This window comes from Aquila chrysaetos, chromosome 4 (genome assembly GCF_900496995.4).
Source record: "Aquila chrysaetos chrysaetos chromosome 4, bAquChr1.4, whole genome shotgun sequence".
NCBI lineage: Eukaryota > Metazoa > Chordata > Aves > Accipitriformes > Accipitridae > Aquila > Aquila chrysaetos.
In genome coordinates, this window is record NC_044007.1 from 44,012,350 (window position 1) to 44,037,955 (window position 25,606).

The following is a 25,606-nucleotide window of genomic DNA, read 5'->3' on the forward strand; positions in this document are numbered from 1 at the left end:
ACAGGGATTGAGAGAAGACTGATTTTACTCTTTCTCACCATATTTTATTTTTCTCGTTGCACACAGAAGAGAAAAAAATACAAGAAAAGGGGGAAGACAGACAGATATTGAAGATCTGCAGAAACAAGCAGTCTGTTCAATTTCAAGTCAGTCTAGTGTTATTCCATTATGGCTGCTTTAAGATCCTTCTGGTGCTTCAATAGTGCAAAGATAGTGGAAACGGACTGGAAGCAAATCATGTTGAAGATGCTTGTAGTAATAGCTCTTGGTGTAACAGGACTTGGCAATTATTTTGTAGAAATATCTGGAATTCAGCACTTTATGCCTGAAAGGTTTTTTACTTAGTTTTAATAAGGAAAATTAATTTTGTCTTGTACTTTAGGTAAATGTCATAGCCGAGTTTAGAAGATTTGTGGCAAGATATAATTATGCTATTAATCCATATTCTTTATATTTAATACAAATAATTCAGAATTTCAGAAGCATTTTCAACTCAAACCAATTTCATCTGAGCATGAAAAGAAAATATTTTCTTGTAAAATGCTTTTAAATTTACTTGCTTGTTTATCTATGTCAAATAGAGCATCAAGTGTTAACGTAATTAGTATAATGGACTTGTAACAAAATGCTATTTCACATAATGTAACAAAACTGGGATTTATTTTTGTTGGTATTTCTTCTGGGTTTCAGTACAGTTCTCATGACATAAGTCTTCCAATTGACTTAAATATTAATTGGAATTGATCAATTCATTAAAGAAGCAATCATTAGGGCACTGGATGTTCTTATTTTACACTTTCTATTTAAAGCAAAAGTATGGCTTTGCACTTAAACACAAGTTTAAAACTTTAACCTCCATATTCTGTTTTTTTGCTCTCTTTAGTTATCATTTTGACAAACCAGCATTCTTTGTGCTCAAACCAACATTGTTTGTGAGATTCCCCTTAAGATCACACAACACCTGCAAATAGCACAAACACGAGATTCACTTTGAGGGAAAAATGTAGCATAAAGATAATAGAAGGTTTTTAATTTGTCTTATTTGCAACTTTGGTGGGACCAGCTTATTCGATCCTTCCTTATCTGTGAGCTTTACTCTCATCCCAGCTGCCTTTTTTTGCTTTTGAGGAGGCGTCACAATGACAGAATCTGCCAAATCTCTCTCTTGTCCACAGGCTTCAAGAATCCTGTGGACAATATTCTGCATTGCCCTTCAGCAATCAATAAGGGAGTTTTGGAAGTCTTTTTGTATTCATTCCTATAGGAGAGCAAATAACACTCAGTGGAAGTTAATGAGTGTCTTGATATTTGGTTACAAAGAATTGAAATTCAGATTAAAAATCTTAAAAGCAGCTCCTATAGTGAGCTCAGTCTTTATTGGAAGTGCGCCAGGGACTTGATTTTTATATTCTGCTGGGAGTGGCTTAAGTAAACGTAATCTGTAAAATAGTCTTACTCAAGTAGTCTGCTAAGACCAGGCATGAGAAAGATTATGTGACTGAGGAATAAAAGGTTGCTAAAAGATGTTGGGTAATCACAGGCTGTTTCTATACCCAAGGTAGGAATTTTCAGTTCTGTAAAATTCTGTAAATGTTCAGGATGTCCAATGACTCCTGCTGTTCCCAAAGGTCTTACATCTTCACTGGAAAAAACCTGCAAATCTCCCATCCATGGGAGCACCCAGATCTCAGCTGCCAGAACACAGCTTCCTTTTTCATACATTTTTACAGTACTGGCCAATTTCAGAAAAATTTAGCAAGGTCTTCAAAGGTATTTGTGCTTACCAATTTCGGGAAAATGATAGACAGGAGAAATGTAAGTGAATCACTGAAAGAGAAGTTTATTGCTTAGCTCAGGTATATATGAATCAGGTTTTTTGAGTACCTCTCTGGAAACTGAAACTTAATTTTAAGTGACCCATACCCTCAGTTGTGAGGTTTTGCATTTCTTCTGAATGGTTTTATTGCTGGAAACAATATCTACTTGAGTAACATAACTATGCAGCTTTTTTTTCCATTAGGAAAATTGTACTGTGTTAATATGATGTGACATTGATTTCTTCCAGTGATATAACCCCATTCCAACAATGCATTGCCTTCGCTTGGGCCTTTAAAGATTACTGTTTTTCAGAATTTATATGGAATAGATACTTCTACCTAGGAGCCATCACTGCTCTATGAAATATTTTTATAAGTTCATAGAGTGGATCAGGTGCACGCTACAAACTGAGGCAAGTGAAAGGGCACGTGAAAGACTTCAAAGAATATTTTGCTTCTACATTAGCTGCTAGACAAAAAGGCAAGAAAGCCAGAAATGTGAAGATAATGAACTGAGTTACTAGCTTTGTGCCAAATTCAGAGTTGTTGAAACTCACTGCAAGACTGGTAGCATAAATACAGTCCTATTTCCCCAATCCCAAGGGAAACTGTGATTACAATTCTCCACCCATCTGGACTATGCTATGTGAGACTGTCTGCATCCTTTTCCCAGTTCCTATTCTAACTGCTCAGTAAATGTAGTAAACACGTAGTGGCAGACAGAAATACAAATTAGGACTCTATATGTGGAAAATGGCATAATTTATTAGGAAATGGGATTAAGAAGTTGAATTCAGCTTGCCAGTTTATGTTGCAAAATATTTTCTAAGTGTTACTTGTGGGCTTACGGACAGAAATATTAACAAGAACCACACTGCAAAACATAATAGATGGACATTGTAGTTTTAGTCATAATAACAAGTTTAAAGAAGTGAATCAAGCAAGAGTTAAGAAATGACCCAAAGAGAAAGCCATAGTCTTTATGGGTGTCTCTAAAACATTTTACAGGGCTGAATCTACAAATCTACAATTTCCTGGCTGATCTCCTTGTCTCAAGATTGATTTATCCAAGGGGAGGTAGCAAGATGACATTAAGGACCCTTCCTGTTATACTTGTCAGTAGGCATAACCTAGGGGACTGTTTCTTCCAGATGCTGTACAAATATAAAGACAGTCGCCACCCCAGAAAGCTTGCAGAGTTATCTATAATACAGGATACAAACACAGATAAATAGTGCCCGGCAGGGAAACATGCAATGAGTGGGACACCTTCCTGAGGCATAAGCAACTTAGCCAGAACTACCATTTCTTCATTTCTGAGAGTCAAGGAAAGGAAAGAGAGGACAGAAAAAGAACCCGAAGTATAGTATGTTTCCCATAAGGACTTACATCAGTAACCGATAGTTTAATATTTTAATAATAAAAGTTAATTTTTCTTCTTTTGGTGCTTTGTTCATTGCCATAAATTGATGTGACTGTATTCATGCATTAATTCAGACAATGGGGAAAAGGCAAACAGAATGTTTTGATGGAACTGCCTCCCGCTTGCAAGAGGTATTCTTTTCTATAGAAGTGCTTTTCTACTCCTATATTTATTGCTCAGGGAGGAGTAGAATTTGAAAGAAAAAGAAAAAATCTTGGATTCTGTTGATTTAATAGAATTTGTGATCTGTGCTTCAATTCCTGAGGGTTTGTTGAAGGGTAATTTTGTCAAGGTAGGGCTACTAGAGCAACTATTCACTCCATAGTACCACAGAGTGATGTATATTGAGTAATATGGTGGAGCAACAATGGTGCCACTGCATAGTCCCCTATCATGGCACCACCAGCAGTGAACCTAATGGAAGTGTTTGCAGTGTTGTGTGCAATTAGTTCCTTGTTACACTGCAGAGGAGCTTTTGACTAAAAATGCCAAGTCTTCTATAGGTAACATTCTGTATGAGATATCTTGGGAGTTAACACAGGGATCATAGTTTTAAATACAGTGTTAAAACCATGCAGAACTCTTTTATAGGTGTAATGTAAATATTTGCCATTATAGGGTCAGTAAATCTCTTGAAGGAACCTTTGCCCTTATGATGCCCCTGCATTACAGCTTTAATATGCAACTAAAGTTTAAAGTTTAATCTAAAGTTCAAAAGAATCCTTTGAAAAATTTTATTTAGTATTTATTTGCATTAGCCTTGTTCTCATTGTTGCTCACAGCTATTGTTAACATACATATGTTTTATTTCAGCTGTGTGGGTTAAAGTTTAAAAATACCTCTGACATATAGGGAAAAATAAGAAAATGCAGTGATTCCATGAAGGAGTAAGTATTGCCTAAAAGTGCAATGTATTCAGTATAAGATGAACCATGTCACAGCCTGTGGATTGTATATAAAATTTTCAGGTTTGCCTGTAGCATCACCCTGCACTGGTACACTTTGCTACTCATTTTCCGTGCCATATTACTTATGACATAATTAAATAACCATGCATTCTTCTACCTCAGCCCTCAGCTACATGTTACCTGATATCTGAAGGGCCAATTCTTTCTCTTAGGCAGAGGTACCTACCTGCAGAAAGGAAACAAAAGATATAATCTAGTTTTGAGTAGATCTCAGACAACTAAGCTATTTATCACTTTTCAGTATCTCTTTGCTACGTATCATTATCAAAAACCAAGGTTATTTCTCCTGCTAGTGTACAGAATATGTCTACTTGATGATAGCAGTCATAATCACTGAATACGTTATTTAACCTTCTTATTGTTGACTTTTCTTGAAAGCCTTTTTCTTTTCAGAATTCTGTATCTCCTTAACCTTCCCAGCAGAGGTAGTGAGACAGTGTCAACATAACAGCCATCCCTTTTGGAAGATCCCAATTTCTCACAATAGCATCTTCTTCTATAATATCTCTCCAAATTATTTAGATGAGTATGTTACAAATGTTTAGAACTGCAGGTCTCTCCTGCTGTCTGCTCTAGTCTTTCTTCTAATGTCCTTAGTCAAAGCATTCTGGTGATGGTGGGAATGGCATAATGGTAATGAATCAATTTAAAGTCGACAGCTACAACCCAACAATTTTACTTGTTCTCAGAAAGCAATAGCGTAGATGTAAAAGGGACACAAGTGACATTAGAATTTCCAGCTGTTAAAAGGAATTGCTTTCTCTGGAATTCATTACTGCAGGAAGCTGAGATGAACAAATCTGCAGCAGGTTTAAATAATTTCTTTACTTCTAGGTGTTGTTGACACAAACGTTCAAGGAATACTAACTCACCTTAAAAGCATTCAGATTATACAGTGTGCCTGTTGCAGTGTGTTACACTTTCTGTTAAAGTATCTGGTCCTGGAACAAGGATGGACTAAATGGTTGGTGGGATGAATCTGAAGTAGATTACAGCTAGGAGTGTAAATAATTCTCTAACACTTTGCTATTGTCGAGCATAAACTAGTAAAGCATTCCAGATTCTTTGATAGTTTGCTTTTTTTCTCAATAGGCTTTGAGACATGACTCCTCTGTCCCAGGGTACCCCACTGCCTCTCCAAGTCAACACAAAAAATCCCCTTTCTTCTCTAACCTCTCCAGTGAGGTGATGTCCCATAACTTCCATAATGGTGATTGAAGATCCTCTGTTCTTCTTTCTGGGTGACCAGAAGATGACAATATTACACTTGAATGCTGCTTTGGTTACATTGAGATACTACAGAGTGAGGTCTGAACATCTGTTCTAGTTTCATACAGGTGAAAAACTAGTTTGAAGTGGGTTCAGCTCATCTAAAAATTATAAACTTTACTTACTGCCTTGGATTCTGTTGATCAAACTGTGGTAAAAGAAAAACTTTTGGAAAGGCTGTTTCTAGCTACACAAACACAGAAGAAATGTGAGATGCAAGAATAAGACTTATTTGTTCGGTCTCAGAGCTTGAATACAGGTTCAGATTCCTTAGAAATAAGTTCATGCACTCAAACTGGCTGAAAAATCGCATTTAAGAATTACAGAAATCAATAAGCAATTTGTAGACAGGCCTATTTGGAATTATTTGTAGTTTCAGAAAAATCCCTTCAAAACTAAGGTCTGCTTTCTTTTTACATCACATTGCTAGTCATGAAGTTTGCATGCTCTGAGACAAAATAACAGTCAATGGCTCATTACTGTTTGTTTAATCAAGCTCCAATTCACAAGAAGACAATAACAATTGCCTATTCAAACCCAATATGTTGTCAAGTAGGAATGTGTGAATTATGTAGATAATAAATGTAGTAATCGCTGAACCTAAAGGCATATTGTTGCTTTCATAGGTCGATAATTCAAAAAGAAATTAAGCTCAAGGGGAGAATCTTTTCACAGTGTATGTCAGATAAGATGATATCTGGGAACTTTTTATTAAAATGGCTCATTGAAATCTAGTTTCTTGATTTCACAGTGTAGCTTTGAGCAATAGCTCAGATTGGTTCCTGCCTCAAAGGTTCTGTACCCCTCCTGATGCTATTGAATATTAGAAGAAATTTCTGAAACAAACTTAATGTTTCCCAAAGGCAACAAATTTATATAAAATACCATTGCTCAAAAAACATGCAGTACCTTAGTTTTCTTTTCTCATACAACTCACAATAAGTTAATATGTCCCAGGGAATGTAATTTTGCAATACTATAGGCAACAATAAAATCCCAAGATATAATGTTCTGTATAATAACTGATCTTAGGAAATGGTTTCTTAGCTGTCTGATAAAAACTTTTACTTCATTTCTCCTAAAAAATCTCTGCTTTCAAACAACAACAACAAAACACACACCACCACCAAAAAACCAAACACACCCCCCTTGAAAAATCCAGCTTTGACTTGCTTGTGGCTCTTTTTTCTTTTTCAGCTTGATCCTGCTCAGTGATGCCCTGAACTGTAACTGGCATTTTTTCTTCAAAACCATGTGTTTTCAAACTTTTCTGGAAGGAGATAGAAGGATTTAGGCTGGTTATTTTTTCAGTCAATTTGTAATCAGTTTCAGAGGGAATACTGACACTCTGAAAAACATAATTTTCTTGAGTTTTGGAAATAGTATTTTCACATGTGTTAGCTCCTCACTCTACACATCCTTCCTTTCTCTCATGTAATAAAGGGAACAATGGTACCTAACCATTTAGTCTGCATGTTTACAGAGACTCGTTTGAAATCCTGATACCTATTTGACAGGAGTGATGAGCAGTAATAGTTACAACTGAAGTAAATGAGAACTGTGCTGTAGACCACCAAGTAGCTACATGAGGAGTGATACTATGGAAAGGGTAGTTCTTAGTTGTCTTCAGTTTGCCACTCAAGTTATGAGAGCTTTGGGGGCTTTTAATAGGTACCACTGTAATTCTTTATCTCTCCTAATTTCAATTAACCATTTTTTAATTTATATGATCTCATTGTATATAATCATTTGAATGTACATCATATATTGGACTTAATGTCTCTCTGATTCTGTGGGAGCAACTTTGGATAACGTCTGTCTTTTTTCACAGGTTGATCATATTACTGACTTGTGGTTGGAGGTTACCTGCTATACCCAGGTCATTGTCTTTCTCAGTTACCTCAACCTAGTGGGCATTTATAGCAGCACAAATATGTAATTAAGCATCAAGTGCCCTTCATATTCCTACAGAATATTTCCATTTTCTTCTGTATTGACAGTGGTTCTGGCATAGGATTATCAGCAAATATCACTGACATCAAATAACCTGGTGTAAGTTCTGTACAAAAAATACAGGTAAAAATACTAAGATCCATCCCAACTCGCATCCCTCAGGAGTTCTGGTAGAGAAGTCTCTTCAGGCAAATGTTTCCCCTTTCAGTGTTTTCTTCCATTCCACCAAAAAATTCACTTTTCATCACCAGACACTGTCAATTTATACCTTTGCTGGTTGCCTACATATTTCACATTTCTTCCACATATCATCATCTTACTTTTTCTTTGTGAAATCTGTCCTTCATGCAAAATATGGTTTTCCTTCAGAAAACAAATAAAATAAACATTTTCCATTGAAAAGAAGGACATGGTTTTCCAGTTGGCTCCTGTTCTTACTATTAAGTCACTGCACCTTGCTGGAACCCTGAAAATGCACATAACCCTTTGAAAAAGCTTAAATGCGAGAAGTCTTGCATCCATTTTGGCACAAAAGGGAAAAAATACAATTTAATTTTTTAACATATATTTATTCTGATCAGTAACCTATGCCAAAGATTTTGAGCTAGTAAACATTCTGTTTCTGTTCCTTGAAAAGCTAAGATCTTGAATAAGTACTGGAAAACTTGAATGGTGACACAGGTAAATATTGACAGAGGAAAAAATTACTTGTGAAACACTGGCATAACACTGTAATCAACAGAAAACTGGAGAGGTGGTGAAGAGACCTGCTTGATGGGAGACGACATGTTCAGAAATTATGATGGGAAGATTCATCTGTTCATAGATTAACTGCCGTGTCTATATCTGAATAATTCTGAAGGGACAAAACTTATTTTATACTTCTAAACACTGAATCAAGGCTAAAAGTATGAGTTTAAAGCATGCGTAATGTAGTCGGATTAAACCTGAAGGAAATAATTTTCAGATACAACTGTGTGGGATATATCTATATCTACAAGACAGAGGAGAGAGATATTGCAGTTTGTCATCCTTAGATGCAAGAATGTGTTTAAATATTTTATCCTAATTGTATTTTTATGCTTGCTACTGTAGATGACTTTTAAAGGCACTATCTATAATATGGCAGTCTAGCACAGCTTGCTTTTACTGAACAAAGTTAGGAAGGCAGGAATAAAGCTGTGATATTCTTTAATATTTGTTGAATGAAGTGCCAGAAGGAAGATTTAACATTTTTCCATGTGTCTGCTTTGAAATGCAAATTCATTTCTACAGACATTGATTTCCAGAGGAATTAAGAAGTTTGATTAAAGACTACACAGTCAGGTTGGCTACTGAAAGTAGTGTGTGATATGAAAATAAGCACATAATAGGATAAAGATTTACATGATTTGAAGTTTTAAATGGAAAACCTGTGCCAGGTTCTCTCTGACTATGTAATAATAAAACTGTTTGGAGATGTTTAATAACCCTAGGTAGGTTCCTAATGTCTTAGTTCAGCTGTAGTTTTTAACTTCAACCCACCTCTTTTCTGACAATCTGACTCTCTCAGTTGCATATATAATGTTTTTTTGTCTTCTAAGCCTGTTGTGAAGCTATCAAATTCCTGTTGTAGCTATGGCACACTAAAGTGATTCTATATTGGTCTTGAACTTATAAACATGAAGCAAGTTTCTGAACATACTTGATCCCAAATACTGATCACTTGGACCTTTTTTTTGAAAGAGGTGGTGAGGTGGCATCTATTACAACAGCTGTCAATTTGAAAGCTGAATGTCAGCACTGTGTTTTGAAGCAAACTTAAAGAAATCTTTTTTTACATGCACTATTTCTGTAAGACATCATCTAGAACATGATTCTTTTAGCAAGTCCTAACACCTCCAGCTTCTCTGATTTTTAAAGGCAAATAAACACTTCTTGAGCTTCCTTCCTTAAAGTCTACTCTTTAGCTTCACTTTTTTATGTTGATGGTACAAGTTGACAGGGCTGACAAACTTGCAAGGTTATTGGTATGGCATCTGCAAACACGATTTTGGAGCTTATAAAAATATGCCTTCCTTGCAGAGTGTAGTGCAGATAAATACCTCTGCTGAGGAGCCTGGTTGTTATAGCTTTTTGAATAAAGACTAGGTAACAGGGTCTGAGAAATGTATAGAGGGAGAAAGGGAAGGATGGCATTTTCCCTCCTCTTATACAACAGATAATGGCCTTTATAAATAAGGAAAAAATGGTTGGGGCCAAGGCCACCACCCAGCCATCCACCCTGAATTCTATTACTTAGAGAAGTATTCTGCAAGATGGATGGGATTTCTTCATGAGGAGTGTCTTTCACTTCAAGTGGAAAGCTGTGACATGAGTGTACTCATATCAGGTCATACATACCTAATTGTTCACTTCCTTGAATAATGCAAAGAGTTATTGGGCTACCTGCTTGTGAAGGCTAATTACCTCTATTGTGTTCTGCTGCCTTGGCAGCATGGTTGTTCCTTAGATACTGACTCACTAGAAATGATTTGTCTGGAAATTCAGTTTGACTGACCTACAGCTCAGGAAAAAAAATCCAGCATTCATTAAGGTTACTAATGATGAAGTTTTGATTTTGTGAATTTCTCAATATCTGTCTTATTAGATGGAAGTGTCATTTCTCTGGTGCAGAAAACACCACACTTGATATCATCTTGTAGGTAATTTCAGCCTACAGGCTTACTGCTTCCCTGATTCAGATACCATCATCCCAGATAGATGAGATTTATTACTCTGTGAGGCTTTTCTCTGGAAACAGGGATAAAAAATAATTTATCATGCTGCCTTTCAGTGATGCCTTTTAGATGTGTCATTAAATTTCAGCTTTCTCTCTGTGCATGGTGAATCCTGGCATAGCTTCTCATAATTCTATCTATAGCACATAAGAGTGGCTTTTTTATTTGATTTTTTGTCTTCTATTTTTCTTAGCAAGTGATCAAACATCCTGTGATATTTGATGGCTTTCCTTTATTGCTCTTAATGTGAATATTTCAACAAATAAAATCGTTATTGTTGTCTTTTATAACACTTCATGTAATAGTTTTTAACTTCAGTTAGGCATATCAACTCAAAAGCACAAAGATTTGATGAGTTTGAGGTACATGATATAAATACTATCCATCCTATTCAGAATATAATTACAGACATATACACCACAGATCTGAGGCCTTATTAAACTTATGTTGTATCTTCAATTGTTTAGATTTTAATATTTGGACTATCAATTAAATTACTTTGATTATATTATTCATAGATATTTTGAGTGTTAACATAATAAAAACTGACTGTTGGATAGCAATCATTATTGTGCAGTCCAGACTAATAGAGTATTATTAGCAGAATCCGACACAAAGCTTAAATCTGCTTCAGGACTCCAAGATGGAAACATGGTACGTTTTCTAAAGTAATGGAATTTCAGATGTAGCCACAGAAACACTAGCTGTATTTTCATATATATGAATATGAAGTTAAATGCAGTTTTGTCTACAAAAAAGTGGGGTATAAGTTTGACCATTCCACTTTTTAAGTGAGACTTGGGGTTCATGAAATATCAGAATAGAATAGAATAGAATGGAATGGAATGGAATGGAATGGAATAGTTCAGTTGGAAGGGACCTACAACAAACATCCAGTCCAACTGCCTGACCGCTTCAGGGCTGACCAAAAGTTAAGCATGTTATGACGGGCATACTCCAAACACCTTTTAAACACTGCCAGGCTTGGGGCATCAACCACCTCTCTAGGAAGCCTGTTCCAGCATTTGACCATCCTCTCAGTAAAGAAATGTTTCCTAATGTCCAGTCTGAACCTCCCCTGATGCAGCTTTGAACTGTTCCCATACATCCTATCTCTGGATCCCAGGGAGAGGAGCTCAGCACCTCCTTCTCCACTTCTCCTCCTCAGGAAGCTGTAGACAGCAAAGAGGTCGCCCCTCAGCCTCCTTTTCTCCAAACTAGACAAGCCCAAAGTCTTTACCTGCTCCTCATAGGACATGCCTTCCAGCCCTTTCACCAGCTTTGTTGTCCTCCTCTGGATACATTCAGGGACCTTCACATCCTTCCTAAATTGTGGGGCCCAGAACTGCACACAATACTCAAGGTGAGGCCACACCACCACTGAATACAGCGGGATGATCACCTCCTTTGACCAGCTGGTCATGCTGTGTTTGATGCACCCCAGGACGCGGTTTGCCCTCTTGGCTGCCAGGGCACACTGCCGACTCACACTGAATCTGCTGTTGACCAGCACCCCCAGAGCCCTTTCTGCAGGAGGAAAGGAATAGAAAAGAATCCCACAGAAGCTACAACAACAAAGTTAGGAAGACAATGGAGTACAAACCAGAAAACATCATTATGCCACTGTACAAATCCATAGTTGTGCAAACCTTGAATGGCGTGTAATTCTGGGCCCCTCATTTCCAAAAGAAGATGTCATAAAACTTGAAAAAAGCATAGTGAAGAGAATGAAGGTGGTCAAAGGTGTGAGATAGCTTCCACATAAAGAAAGACTGAATGAGCTAAGAGTTTTTGTCTTGTAGAGGAGACAACTTAAGGTGCTTACTATTGAGGGATAAAAAAATGTGAAGGGCTGCTCACTGTGTTTTTTTCAGCACAGGAATGGGGCCATCAAATCAAACCTAGTGTGAACCAAATCAGAACAAAGGGAAATAATTCTTCATGCAAAAGGATAGTAAACCTCTGAAATATCTCACTAAAAGATGATACAGATGTAAAAATTTTTATAGATTCAAAATAAAACTTGAGAAGTACTCAGAAGAAAGATCACTAAAGGTTATACAATAGAAAAACTACTCAGAAATCTGAACAGAATTGATCTGTTTTCTCAGAAAAATGTAGAATGTTTGCCTTAATAAAGCAAACCTATGAAATTTATTTAGGTTTTCAGCCAAATATTAAAATATTTTTGTCACAAACCAAAATAATTCAGATGTGCAGACACAGTGTTTCAGGTGCACAGTCATAGTGCTTTGAGAAAGTGCATGTGGTGTTCTCTTCCTCCGGGGTCCAAGTTTTTTAGCTGACCTCTGTCTCTCATGATCCATCACAAGACTTCTTCACAGAACAACAAGATAGTAATATGCTATGAGAAGATTCAGTCTTTGTATAACCCAGTTTTCAGAGAGGATTGCAAAACCAAGGGTCAGGGATGTGTACTTATTTTAAAAAATATATATATATTTCCTTCAATTTTAGTTTCTGAATTTTGTGTGGAAAATCTTGATTTACATTGTTTAAGACCTTCTCAGAAAACAAGTCCTTCCCCAGTAAGCTCAATCTCAAATATCGTGGCAACATGCAGAGCTCAGACTAAGTAAAATCTTAGCAAACCTATATGTGAATTGAAAACGTGCTTCATTCTTTGGCTGTGGGAATAGCTATATTTTGTTGGAGACTGAGCTCACATGACTTTTAAAGCTTTGATTTCAAATGGAAGTGAAAGCATTAATTTCAGGAAATTTTATATTCTTGTCTTGCTGCCTGCTGTGTTTTGTGGGATTTCCCTGTCGTCATTGAGTGTACTCATTGTGAATACAACAGTGATTGCTTGTGTGTACCTGCAACAAGGTCATGCATTTAAGAGTATCTAGCCATCACGCTGTCTCCTGCATCAGTAATTTTGCAGACTAAAACAAAGAAAAAGATGGCACAGGTACAGAATGGTCTAGAAATGAGTTGATGAATGCTGATGAGGTTGCATAAGGAAAGGTTTTATCCTTCAGCTTGTTAGCTCGTTCTTTTCCCAAAAACTTTTTTCTTTTTTTTTTTTGGCCAGCTCCACTAGTACTTTGATATTTTATCTCCTTGTATTTTAAATGTGCTGGGGTTTGTATTCTGAGTCAAGTTTTTCCTCCTGCACAGTTACAGCTATAGATACAGGATTAACATTGTGAAGCATCAAAATAGCATTCCTCCAAAACAGTCCCCTCCAGAATATTCCCCTCCAACATTTCTGAAAAGATTTTCTGAACACAGAAACTGCCTTGTTATTTATTTATGTATGTCTTGCTGGTTACTGTTCTGTTTTGCTTTCTGAGTTTTTTGCTTTCAGAAAAATAACCATTACTGTGCTTTACAGTTTCAAGTTTAGCCAGCAACAATTTTGACAGTTGAGGTAGTGGTCTTGTCAGTGAGACAGTCCTGCAGCTAATTTTCATCTCATTTTTAGTGGTTGAGGGTCTGAAAATTATTTTCATGGGCTCATGAAACCAAGCAGTGAAATTGTTGTCTTCCTTTCTTAGTGGGTTTTATTTTCCCATACTGCAATTTGTAGTAAAAGAAAAGAAATGAACAATTTCAACCTCACCAGCAAAAAAGTTGTTTGCTCCCAGAGTAGCCTATACTTGGGAAAAGCAAAAAAGTTTTCAAGACTTAGGCCTGCCTGACTGCAACGTGTCATAAGCAAATGACTAGAAGCCTTGAGTAAGTCGCAGTGACTCATTTTACCAGATGCTCTATCAATGCTGTTTTGATCCAAACCCTTCCTCTCCCTGGGGAGAGATTCTGAGTTGTGTTTGCCTTCTTTCACATGTTTCTTCCTTGCCATGTGTCAGCTTTCCAGTGTGCCACCAAGCACCGGAATGCTGGATGATAGGCATTTGTGCTGTGCAGTTCTCCAGTTTGTTGAGCGGTTACAGTAGTAAGGATGCTGCTGGTGGTACTCTAAGCCTGCTTGTCAGCATTACAATGTGATTAGGAGAGGACAATTTGCTGGAAGAAACAATTTCAGTGAGCTTGATGATCTCTGGCATGCTTGAAAAGTAAAAGAACTTTGCAATGAAATCCAAGTAAGCAGTATGGACTTCTTGGGCAAGATTTGCAAGGAATTTGGATATGATTTACGGAACTGCAGACAGAAGCTGTACCTACTACCCTTTCCCATTCCCCCACAAGATAATACCTTCCCTGCCTTTGAGAGCATGGATTAGAACCCGACTTCCTCCCTCTCTTCCTTATTTTAGATTATTGCCTGATGGAAAAGCTGGGTGCCCCTACTCTGACTTAGTCTGAGTGGGATTTCAGACCCTCCTCTCTTAAACTCTAGCTCTGCATCTCAACCCTCAGTTCAGAGGGTGTCTAGAACCAATGCCTTTGCCAGAACAAATCTGGTATGGAGCAGGCAAAGTGTTTCATTTTCTACAAAACAACTTAGATGGTTTAAAAATTTAATTTTGCAATTTTGTATATATTTTTTTTTTAATTTTACCTCTTCAATTTGGCATCCAAACTGATGAGCTGATGATTTCCTCAGACCCCTGTTGCCAGGCTTTCTTCTCATATGGCAATTTCTGGATGTAGCTGTGATAATACTCTTGGTATTCTAAAGTCCTGGGCTCAGGGAGCACAAGACTGGAATAAAATCTTAATGCTGTCTTTGATCCTTGATGTCTTAAGCTGTGCTGTGTGCTCTTCGTTCAGGAACCAGCATGCTGCCTATGAAATTGCCAGAACTAGCTGTCCGATTGTGAAACTTCTGCAAGGTGCAACTGTGATGTCCACTGACTGCATTAAACCTGAATTCTATATTAAAGTGGCATTTGTACGTGGAAGTGGAACAAAGCATTTTCTTTTTATTTTTAACTTTATCAACTGGAGCTAGCAAGCATGGGGAGGTAAGTGTGTGCCTAAGAGAGAATTATTGGACAAAGGAGTCAATACTTTTCCCCCTTGCAGCAGCAAAACTTTCACAGAAAACCAGAGGAGTAGAAAAAGCCATGACTGAAAACAAGAACGTTTTTACTAATAAGACTCCAAACATAGAAAACACAGCAGAGCATGTATGTATTTTATGACACTGCCTCAGAAAAGGCAAAGTAATTTTCAGTTCAATTGAATTTTAAGACTGGATATTAATGATCGCAATAAAGTAAGAGTACAAGGGCAGTATACAAATAAAGAAATATTTAACTGAATATTGGACAAAAGTGACATTTCAGTATTTCTGAGATATATGCAAAAGAAACTTTAGTGTGGTGCTTGGACTTTGAAAGTTTTTGTAGGCGTTGGAAAAAATTGCTGCTATTCTGATCTGGGCATCTAACTTTTCTGCTCCTGCAGGATTTCATTCTCTGAAGTCTCAGATGTGTTCAAAAGTATAAATTATGAGCATCCAGGTTCTGAGAAATATAGCTAGGATTGGGTGGGAGATGCGTAGCCTTACCTTTACCTGCAATGTGTGATTTTGTCACCTCAGCCTTCTTATATACCTAAAAAGGCAGTAACACAATTTGCAGGTTTGGCGATGCCTCTCTTTAAGGATTCTCATTTCGCTAGAGCTTAGAAAAGGGAAGGGGTGCCCCAAAGTCCTCCAAATGTGACAAATTCAGGAGTAAATAGAAATGAGATGGTCTGTAACATTATTTCAGCTGTGTGTATCTGCTGCTGCTACTTCTGTTTTTGTTGTTTGGACTTTAGTAGATGTTTCTGCAGACCAGAAACAGGCATATAGAGTGTCTACCCTTTCACTCCCAGTACTGTTCATCCAAAGCAGAGAGACATTATTTTTGCTCATAGGGTATTTGTACCTCTAAGAGGAGCAACAGGTGGAGATTTTTAAACCCTTTATATTAAAAAAGACAACCAGATCTGTGTTTTGGCCAGTGGCATATTAACTCATAGCTATGATAGTCCATGAATGGAGTGTACCACTATATCGACATTATATATAATTTTAGACTATTTTGTGCTTTTTATTTTCTATCCGACTTCAGGAAGGTGGACTTGTTAACAAGATTATTTTTTTTTCCCCAGAGAAAAATACTGACAAAGCCCAAACTTTAAACTCAGGTTTGTGCCTTTTTTTTTTTTTTTTTAACACCATTGTATATTAACCGTCGTGCACTCTTTCATTTGTGTTCTTTCCACAAATATGTGACCAAACCTCTATATTGCTCTTCTGAGATTTATGTAGTTTCAATGTGCCATAGGCTCTATCTTCATTCATAAGTAAAATAAATAATCTTCCATGATGTTAGGTGAATAAGCACCACCTAATAATGTAATAGTCCAGCCTTTGGTAGTGAAATTATATTTTTCATTTATTTCTATATATACAGTTCTTGAGACGGAGAGAATTAACTTGTATACAACTGTGGAAAAGTGATTAGGGGAAAACACAAGGATCTGTTTACAAATGAATGTTAGTAAAAATTCATTAAGGTAAATCAAGTAAATAGAATAAGCCAGGCATTAAATTAGTATTATGCAAGAGATCAATAGAGCAGAAAGAAAAAAGAATTATAGTTATTTAGCTGGTCAGGTCTTAGATTAAGTATGACTAACCAGAGAACTAAACTAAGAAAATATGTAGTTATTTGTACAATTTTGCAAGCTACTGTGATTCTCATGAAGCAGAGATGCTGTGTCCTAAGGAAAAAATCAACCTAACAGGAATATTAGGCTGAAACGGTGAATGGGCCAGGTATCTTCATCTTAACTAATTCTTTTCTTACAGAAAAGATACTTGAGCATCACTTTGTATAATGTCAGGTGAAAGGATAAGAGGCAAAGCCACAAGTGCATGGAATTCTATTTAACTCTGATCAAGAAAAACATCTTGGGGATCAAACATGTTTTTAAAATACAACTGAGTGAAAGAAATGTCTGTATGGGCCTGACTAGCTCTTCTACTGAATTACACTGGTAACTTACAGGTCTATACCAGGGTTATTTCATGTGTTTTTACAGTTATACTCTCATTTACCCATCCTACATCTACCGAAGAAGAGACCACAGCAGTCAGAAGACACATGCCTATTCCCTGCAATGCTGTTGCATCTTCTTAACGGGAATTGCGTTCCTACCTAATGAAAGCATTGAGAGAAAACTATTTAATAGCCGAAATCTTGTATAGAATATATACAATATATGCTTCACTAAATATCAAAGTTAGCCACCAAGATTGGGGCCTACATGGTGGCAGGGCCTATGCACATCCACACAGTAAGAAGGCAGCCCTCGACACACAACAGTTTCTGGCACAAATAAATGAGACCATCAGAAAATTGTATAGAAATGAAGGCAGAGGTGCCGTGAACTTTGCAAGTTTCAAGATCAAAACCCAGGTCATGTTAAAAATTCCTAATCTAGTGTCCTAATTACAGTATTGTTACTTGAATTTTTTTTTATGATGTCATGGAAAAAGATTTCTAAAACTCAGCTAAACTGTAAAACTTGAGCCTTTTGCTAGTGCGCTCTCACATACGGAGGACTATGGACTCTGACATGTAACTTTGGGCTGCACGGGCTCTTCTACAGCTTGCTTGAAGGACCTTGTGTGGTACAGGTCCTGGCACTGCCTGCCTAAATATGTCATTGAGCCAGGCTCACATCAGTACGACAATGTAATGATGGAGCTGCAAGAAAATTGACAGCTTCTAACAAAATTCTGTACATTGCAACTGTGAGGAGGATAATGTATCCTTGAACTAAATTGGTGGAATGAGTTTGGAAATCTCCCTCCAAAGAGTGCAAAAACATCATATGATGAAAGTCACAGCAACATAGTGCATGTTGCAGCAGGTCTTATCTATCTGTGACTAGCCAGGTCTTACTTGTATGCAGTGGCTGTTTATCAGGGATTTCCGAACATCAAGCTGTTTACTTAGGAGTTGATAAAGGGGGCACTGTATCTTTCTCTTCTGCATGTCTCCACCTTCTTCTCCTCTTCTTCCCTGCTTGGTAGATCTGCATTCTACTACACTAAGATAAAATGCCTGCAGACTTGCTCCCAAAATAAGACATTCTAAGTTAATTCCCATGATTTAAATGCAGTTCCTTAGCTTTTCAGCATTAACAGTGAATGTCATGATGGAAGATTTGGTTCAGTAATTACAGTCTGTTGAAGTCAGTGGGATTTCTGGTAGAGCAGAGTTACCGAGCTTACATAAATAAGCCAGAATCAGTATACAGTTATTAAATGACTGTGTGCCTGTGACCAGTAAGGAAGAAAAACTGTTAGTGGCTATAAAGGCTTATAATTAACACTGATGGAAAGAAATGGAGCAAAGGGCAATGTAGGCTGAATGCTAGAAAAAATGTTTAACAGTTAGATCTATCAAACTCTAGAATAGCTCACTGACTAATGGAATCAACTTTCAGTTATTACACTGGACTTGACAAAGCATTGAAATATGTTTTAGGAGCTTATTCTGAAATACTGCACTGGATAGTGTCTTTTCAGAATATGTGAATAATTTTTTTTGTTTAAAATCTTGTTAACCAGTCTGTAGGCTTGGGCAGTAACTTCCCTTCTGCCTGAAGATTTTGTATTTTGAGTTGCAGTTGTAGGGAAATATATGTAAGCTGGAAAATATAATTCTGGGTATGTGACAGGTACAAATTTTCCAGTTCCCTTTAGAAAGTAATTCAGAATTTTCAGAAGAAATCTAAACTAAAACCTTTCATGTAGAATTAAGAAAGATGCAAGCTCATATACAGCATGGAAAATGTTAAAGTGAGAAGTGGGAGAATGGGAACAGGCTAGACAAAGTTGTGCTTAATTCCCTAATGGTTCGCAGAATCACAGAATAGTTGAGGTTGGAAGAGACTTCTGGAGGGCATCTGGTCCAACCCCAAATCAAGCAGGGTCACCTAGAGCCAGTTGCCCAGGACTGTGTGCAGTCGGCTTTTGATTTGCTGCAGGGATGGAGACTCCACAACCTCCTTGATCATACTGTGTCAGTGCTTGGTCACCCTCACAGTCAAAAGTGTTTCCTGATGTTCAGAGGGAACCTCCTGTATTTCAGTTTGTGCCCATTGCCTCTGGTCCTGGCACTTGGCACCACTGAAAACAACCTGTCTCCCTCCTCTATGAACCCTCCTTTCAGGTATTTCCATATATTAATAAGATCCTCCCTGGGCCTTCTCTTCTCTTGACTAAACAGTCCCAACTCTATCAGCCTTTCCTCATAGGTTTCCATAGGTTATAGGTGTCCATAAGACCTCTGTTTCTCTGAAAACAAGAATAAAAAGAAGGCAAAGAAATTAGGGAGTGATTTCTGCATTCTGCTGCTCTTGGGCTGAGGCCCAGGAAGCGTTAATATTACTTAGCTATGTACTATTCTGCATAGGCATATGATGTTAATGAGTCCTCTTAGTAAAATTTGTTAGGTACTTTTCTTTCAAGTACTTTACATCTAGTATACAACACAGCTTGGTGGCAGCTTATGTGATGGTAAATGTATTGACCACATGAGATCTCCCAATGCAGGTCAGACGCAACATGACCAGAGATGGATGAGGTCAGCCCCAGCAGCCTCCCAGGGTACACAGCATTGTGGGCCACGACAGGAGCCACGGCACCACACTGCAAGTCAGTGAAGAGCTCATGGATGAGCAGGGATTGGGAAAGAGTTGTTTTGCGATGGTTGTGTGAGGCTCGATGGTTTTGGAAATTATGTTTGAAACAATGGATCTGAATGTGATTTTGACTGTTACCATAATACTAGGTCATTATTAATGGTTATACTTTGGAGACTCCAAAATCTGTATGATAATGACTTGCAAGAGTGACAGTACCACCAAATACACCGTGCTGGTATGGTAGATAAAAGAAATGTAACACAGATGTCTGTGTATAAACAGTCATAATTTGCAACTAATCTATGGTGCATGTGTCAGAGAAAATAGCCAATGGTGCATCTGAGAAACATACCGTGTCTTAATTCCAGCGGCTTAAATAATTTTAACTTATGATCTATTCTCCTTCATGGTACGTGAAAGGAATGTTGTGGATACAAGATTAATCTTTCCTTGTTAGTGAAGTGAAAGCCCTTAAGGTTATTAGAAGTTTACAGTGTGTGACTGAGGACTGCTCCTGGTCTGGTGAAGTAAAGCTCTTCTCTGAACCCCGTTCTGAGGTAAACGAATACACAGTTCTCTGCGGGGTTGGAAGCAAATATCGGAAAGACAGGATTGAGATTCTGTTGACAGGGAGCTGAATGGGGTGGACTCATTTCACTTTCTTGAGTCTTCTTTAATTCAGAACATGTTCTTTTGTTTCGATACCGATCTCCAAATAATGCTTGAGTGATGGAGAAGGGGCGAAGGGAGGCACCCCTTGTTGAGAAGGATGCTGTGGTGTGCTGTTGCCACGTGACCCACAGCAGGAGCACTGCGATAATCTGCCTGTCTCTTCAGGCACACTGATCTGGGCATGGAATGGGGAGGCTAGGAACAGGCTCTGAAACAAACAACTGTAATTAACATCATGCAGTAATTAGCAAGCAACTTTATTCGAGCTGGCTGGAATGTTTTGGGGAAACTCTGAGCATGTCCTACCTTTGCATTAGAAGGTCATAAAAATCCTTTGGTGCTCACGGTGCCAGCCTCACTTTCACCAGTCAGAGAAAAAACACTAAATTGGGATCATTGGAAGTCTGGAAACTGAAATATTTTTGCTACACTAAGGGAAAAAGGCTATATCTGTGTGTCAGGCATCCGGTCAAATTCAGTATATCTGTTTCCCCTCATTGGAGAGAATCTAAAACTTGCTGAAAAACTTTAGAGTAAGTAAGTATGTTGTTGCCACGTGAATTTTTGGCTTTTGGATGCTGTTTAATTAAATGGCCAAAACCTGCACAGATTTTTTTTTTTTTTTTTTTTTTTAACTTATTTAACCCCAACTTCTGTGGCCAGGAGAGAATTCCTTGGGAAGAGGATGTTAACTTTGTAGCTGTGCTTTCAAACTCTACTTATTTGATTTGTGAGAAGGTGAGAAAATGTACATGGCACAGGGATTTCGTATCTCATCTCTGTGAGGTGACAGAGTGAAGCTTGAGAAGGATGACTGAAAAAGCTGAACTTGCAGGTCTGAAGTCTGAGTCATGCAGTCATGTGTAACTCATTCTCTTAAGAAGTTGCAAAATACAATTTAGCCCACCTTAAAAAATAGACTGGTAATATCTTTACCTTCTGCTTTTATGATTACTGCTTAAATTGAGAGCATTCAGCATTCCTTTCTTAGATGGTGGCAAAAAGAAAAGCAAGGGGTTGGGCTAAAAAATCTGCTACTAACCTAAGCAAAAGGATCCTAGAAGAAACTTTCAGAAGTAACAGTTCAGTCCAGCCTCTGCATAGACACATTTGTGTTTATGTGTGGTGGGAGAGGCCTTACGTACATACTTTGTCTTTGCCATAATTATCAACAGAAAAATTAAGCACCAGAGAAATATCTTGAGGGAGTCAGTAAACAAGAATTTCACAGTAATAGTTTTATATATAATGCATAGATAAGTACTTATTTGTGAATAAATATGCATAAACAGTTCCACATATAAGCTGTGATATACTATTCATAACAAATAAAAGAACTTGACAATAAGTCAAATACAGAATAATTTTTTTCAGTATCAGTGACAGATGATTTTTAGCTTATGGTGATATAAAATATTGAAACATGACTTTGATCTCTTGTACCTAACATATAGTTGCAAAGATTTAATGTTGCCGAACAGCTTGCTTGGATGCCTTTCCAATGATTTGCAAAGCCTTAAGGATTTCACAGTGATTAACTCTACCATATGCTTTTTTCAAAGGCCAATTTTGCCAGGCCATCAGTTTATATGCAGATTAAACTGGCAAGTGTGAGCAAACTTTCAGAATCAAGTAAAGTAAATGGTAATTGCTTGTTACTACTTTTGGTTATCTTCTTGTAATAGGAAAGTTACAAAATAAGGAGGATAGACAGGTAATAAATTAAATTCCCATTAGAAATGACAGCTGGAGTAGCAGAAAATTCTTCTGTTGTCACGGGTTGTTGCTACCAGTTATTTTACATATAAATTGTTTCACTCATCTCTGGTTGGCAAGTTTTCTTGGCACCAGCAATATTTACAGTGGCTAATTCTCTAAGCGAATGCTGAGAAATATTTTCCTCTCTAACTGCTTATGTATGACTTGCACTTGGCACCAGAAAAAAGGCAGATTTCTAAATACACATTAGAGGTTTTGGGCCCTGGAAATGGACAGAAACAGGCAGGAATGAATAAATACACCAACACTTAGCTGGTAAGGAAAATGGTTAGAGAAACCCTCTTTCTGCAGCATTTGATTATCCAACAAGACGATAATAAAAGTCTTGCTGCTCTGACCATAGACAATGGAGTGAAGCAAAATAGATACTGGTTTGCAGGAAAATGTGAAGTGTCTGTCATAGCAGTTTTCAAACCAGGGTCAGGAAGTCATGAATCTAAAAATGTGCTTTATTACTATTGTGCATAGCTCAATTAAAAACAGCACACAATCTCATATATATATTTGTATGTAGCATAGATTTACTATTTATAAATAGGTTGGTGTATAATCTCCTGCCCTTGCCCTGAGATCTCAATCTCTCTCTGCCAGGAGGGAAAGAACATATTGCTCTCAGAAGGTTGATGAACTGCTTATGTCTGGTTATAGATGGCTTCACTTAGCCAATAACGTTTTCTAAATTTATGGGTATGTGAGGAAGTTTCCCTCAGGAAAAAGCTAAGTTGAAAGTCCTGACTGATTTCTGTTCTCAGCAGTCTTGAAGTAGATGCTGGGAAAAGGGACAAATCTGAAAAAAACCCAAGGAGAAATTTAGGCTTAGAATTTACCTGTCCTCCGACTGCAGTACCCTTCTAGTGTATCAGACCTAAGGTTAAAAGCAGACACACAGCTGAACTTGTAGTTAGATGACAAGAAAGGAGAGATCTTACACTGAGACAGATGAACGCTTGCAGCTTTTTTTATTTCTGTGAACCCATTCATAAAACCTTTCTAACTCTCTTGTCTACTTCTGGACTGTGAAATGAACTGCTAATATTTATTTATCCTGTGTTCTTGGCTAACACTAAAGCATGTAGATAACTCTACTCAACACAACTTCTAAGGTACTTGTGGGAAAAAGGGGAGATGCTCTTGCCTAGAGGAACTGGAACAGATCTTGTACTTGTAATACAGCTTCTCTGTGGAGTGAATATCTTCATGTGATGAGACCCAATAGCAAATCCGTGATAATGGGAGAAGCTGCCTGAAATTCAAGGGTTCACAGCAAGTTTGTAGCAGGCTTGGAGCACTTTCAGAGCTGGAGAGATCTAGGAGAGCTACTGAAATCTAAAATCAGTCCTGGTTTACATTAGTAGATCCTCCCTTAATTGTTATGTTTCAGGAAAAGGTTTGCAGGCTAAACAGGTAATGAATGCTCAGAAATTAGGGAAATAAGAATTTTATTCCCTTTAAGTGAAGCTTGTTTAACCATATTAGTAGCCACCATGGTGAAAGAAGTTAGCAGGATCCTAAAAATGCACAAGAGGTGTTCAGTAGGATCAAGTTTTGACTGGAGGGGAGAAGTGGGAAGTTTGAAGAATAAAATAGTTATCATAGCTTAGAGGTGGTCAAAAATTTAAAGTAGGGAAGCAGATTAACACAGAACAAGAAAGAGGAAAAGAAGATGACAATTAAATGTGTAGCAAGGAAATGGAAGGATTAACTATAATTAAACACTTATCCAGAAAAGACAAGAAAATTAAGAAGTGAGGAAATAAGTGACTTGTTAATATTAATCAAAGCAGCTAGGGGAAATCAATAAATGCATCAGGGTGATACATCCTAGAAAGAAGAAACAGCACCACCATGAATATAAATGACTCAATAAGAAAGAAGACAGTGAGTAAATGTTGAGAGTCTAAATAAATGGGAGGTGAGTTACATCTCATTAAAGAGCAGGTGTAGGAGTACTTGGAAACACTGTGAACATGCTCATATTGACCATCTAAGACAATATACACTTCCCATGATACTGGTAAACAAAATTCATTAACACTGAAAAGTCATTGAACATAGTGAAAGTAGCAAATGCCGAGACTTTTTTTGACTATGGATAGATACTTACAGCATTTCTTTTGTGTGTATTTGTTCACCAAAAGGACAACGTGTGGCTGTGGCAGCTTTTTATTCTTCTGCATTTCTGTCACTTTTTCTTCATCACGACATAAGGGAAAGAAGGATCTGTAAGAAAGGCCGGTAAAGACCACCAAAATAAAGTTTTGCTGTGCGTCATTGCTCATTCCCATGTTCTAGGAAAAAAAAAAAAAGTTTCTTCATTTTATAAATGCTGTAGGTATTTTTTTTATAGAACTTTATGAATATTGGCCTATAACTTAGCTATTAAAGGGAGTGGATAACTCCTACTGATAAACCTTCTTTAGATGTTTAATTCTTATGGATGTGGAAAAAGGAAATAAAATGAACCATAAAGGTTTCCCAAATTTAAATTCCAAGATGAATACTAAAATTAGAATAAGACAGCTGTCAGGCCGTGTTTAGAGCTACGTATCTTAAGGATGTAATAAACTTAGTTAAAAGTTGTAAACTTTGTTTTGCCTTAGCAAAATATGTTGACAAATGTAAGGAATTTGCCACATCTCAAGAACATTTACAGGGCTGGCTTTTTTATTTTTATAGGTGGTTTTCCTGTGAATATCGAAGTGGAGAATTTTAAGAGACTGGTTCTAGAAAATAAAATAGGTTTTGCAGACTAAAGGAGAGCCCTTTCTTATATGATGCTAATAAATAAAGTATGACAGTAATTCTTTCCTTGTTGGACCACAGGAGCTTTCCTGGGGTAACCAGAAGGCGGAGAAGGCAGGTCATTGACTCTGAAGAAACCTTTGTTCTATGAAGGAATGAACCAACAGAGAAGGAAGATTTCCCAAAGCTCTTCCTTGGAGATGATATGGAAGAAAACGTGAGGGATGCAGGAAATTTAATTGCTGACCTCCAAGATTTCCATGCTACATATGCTATCTATCAAGGAAAACAGAAGATTTCCAAATCCTTTGGAAAGTTTGTTCCTTTCCCACTATGTGTACACATGTATGCAGAGACAGAAAATATGACACTTGGAAATACAGTAGCAAGGAGTAAAGGAGGAAATAGAATGAAAATAGCAATAAAGAAGATAGATATATGTAACAAAAAGATAGGATGCCAAGGCTAGTGGACATAGTAAGGGAATAACTGACTGGTGTATTTTAGTAATTTCATAATGTTACACCTGTGTTAGAAGAGTATCTTTTAAGGGTGTAACAGACTGAAATACTGCCATGTTTTTTCTTTGTAATCTTCGGAATAAGGGTTAGCAAACTCTCTTTGCTCTTTCTCTCTCTC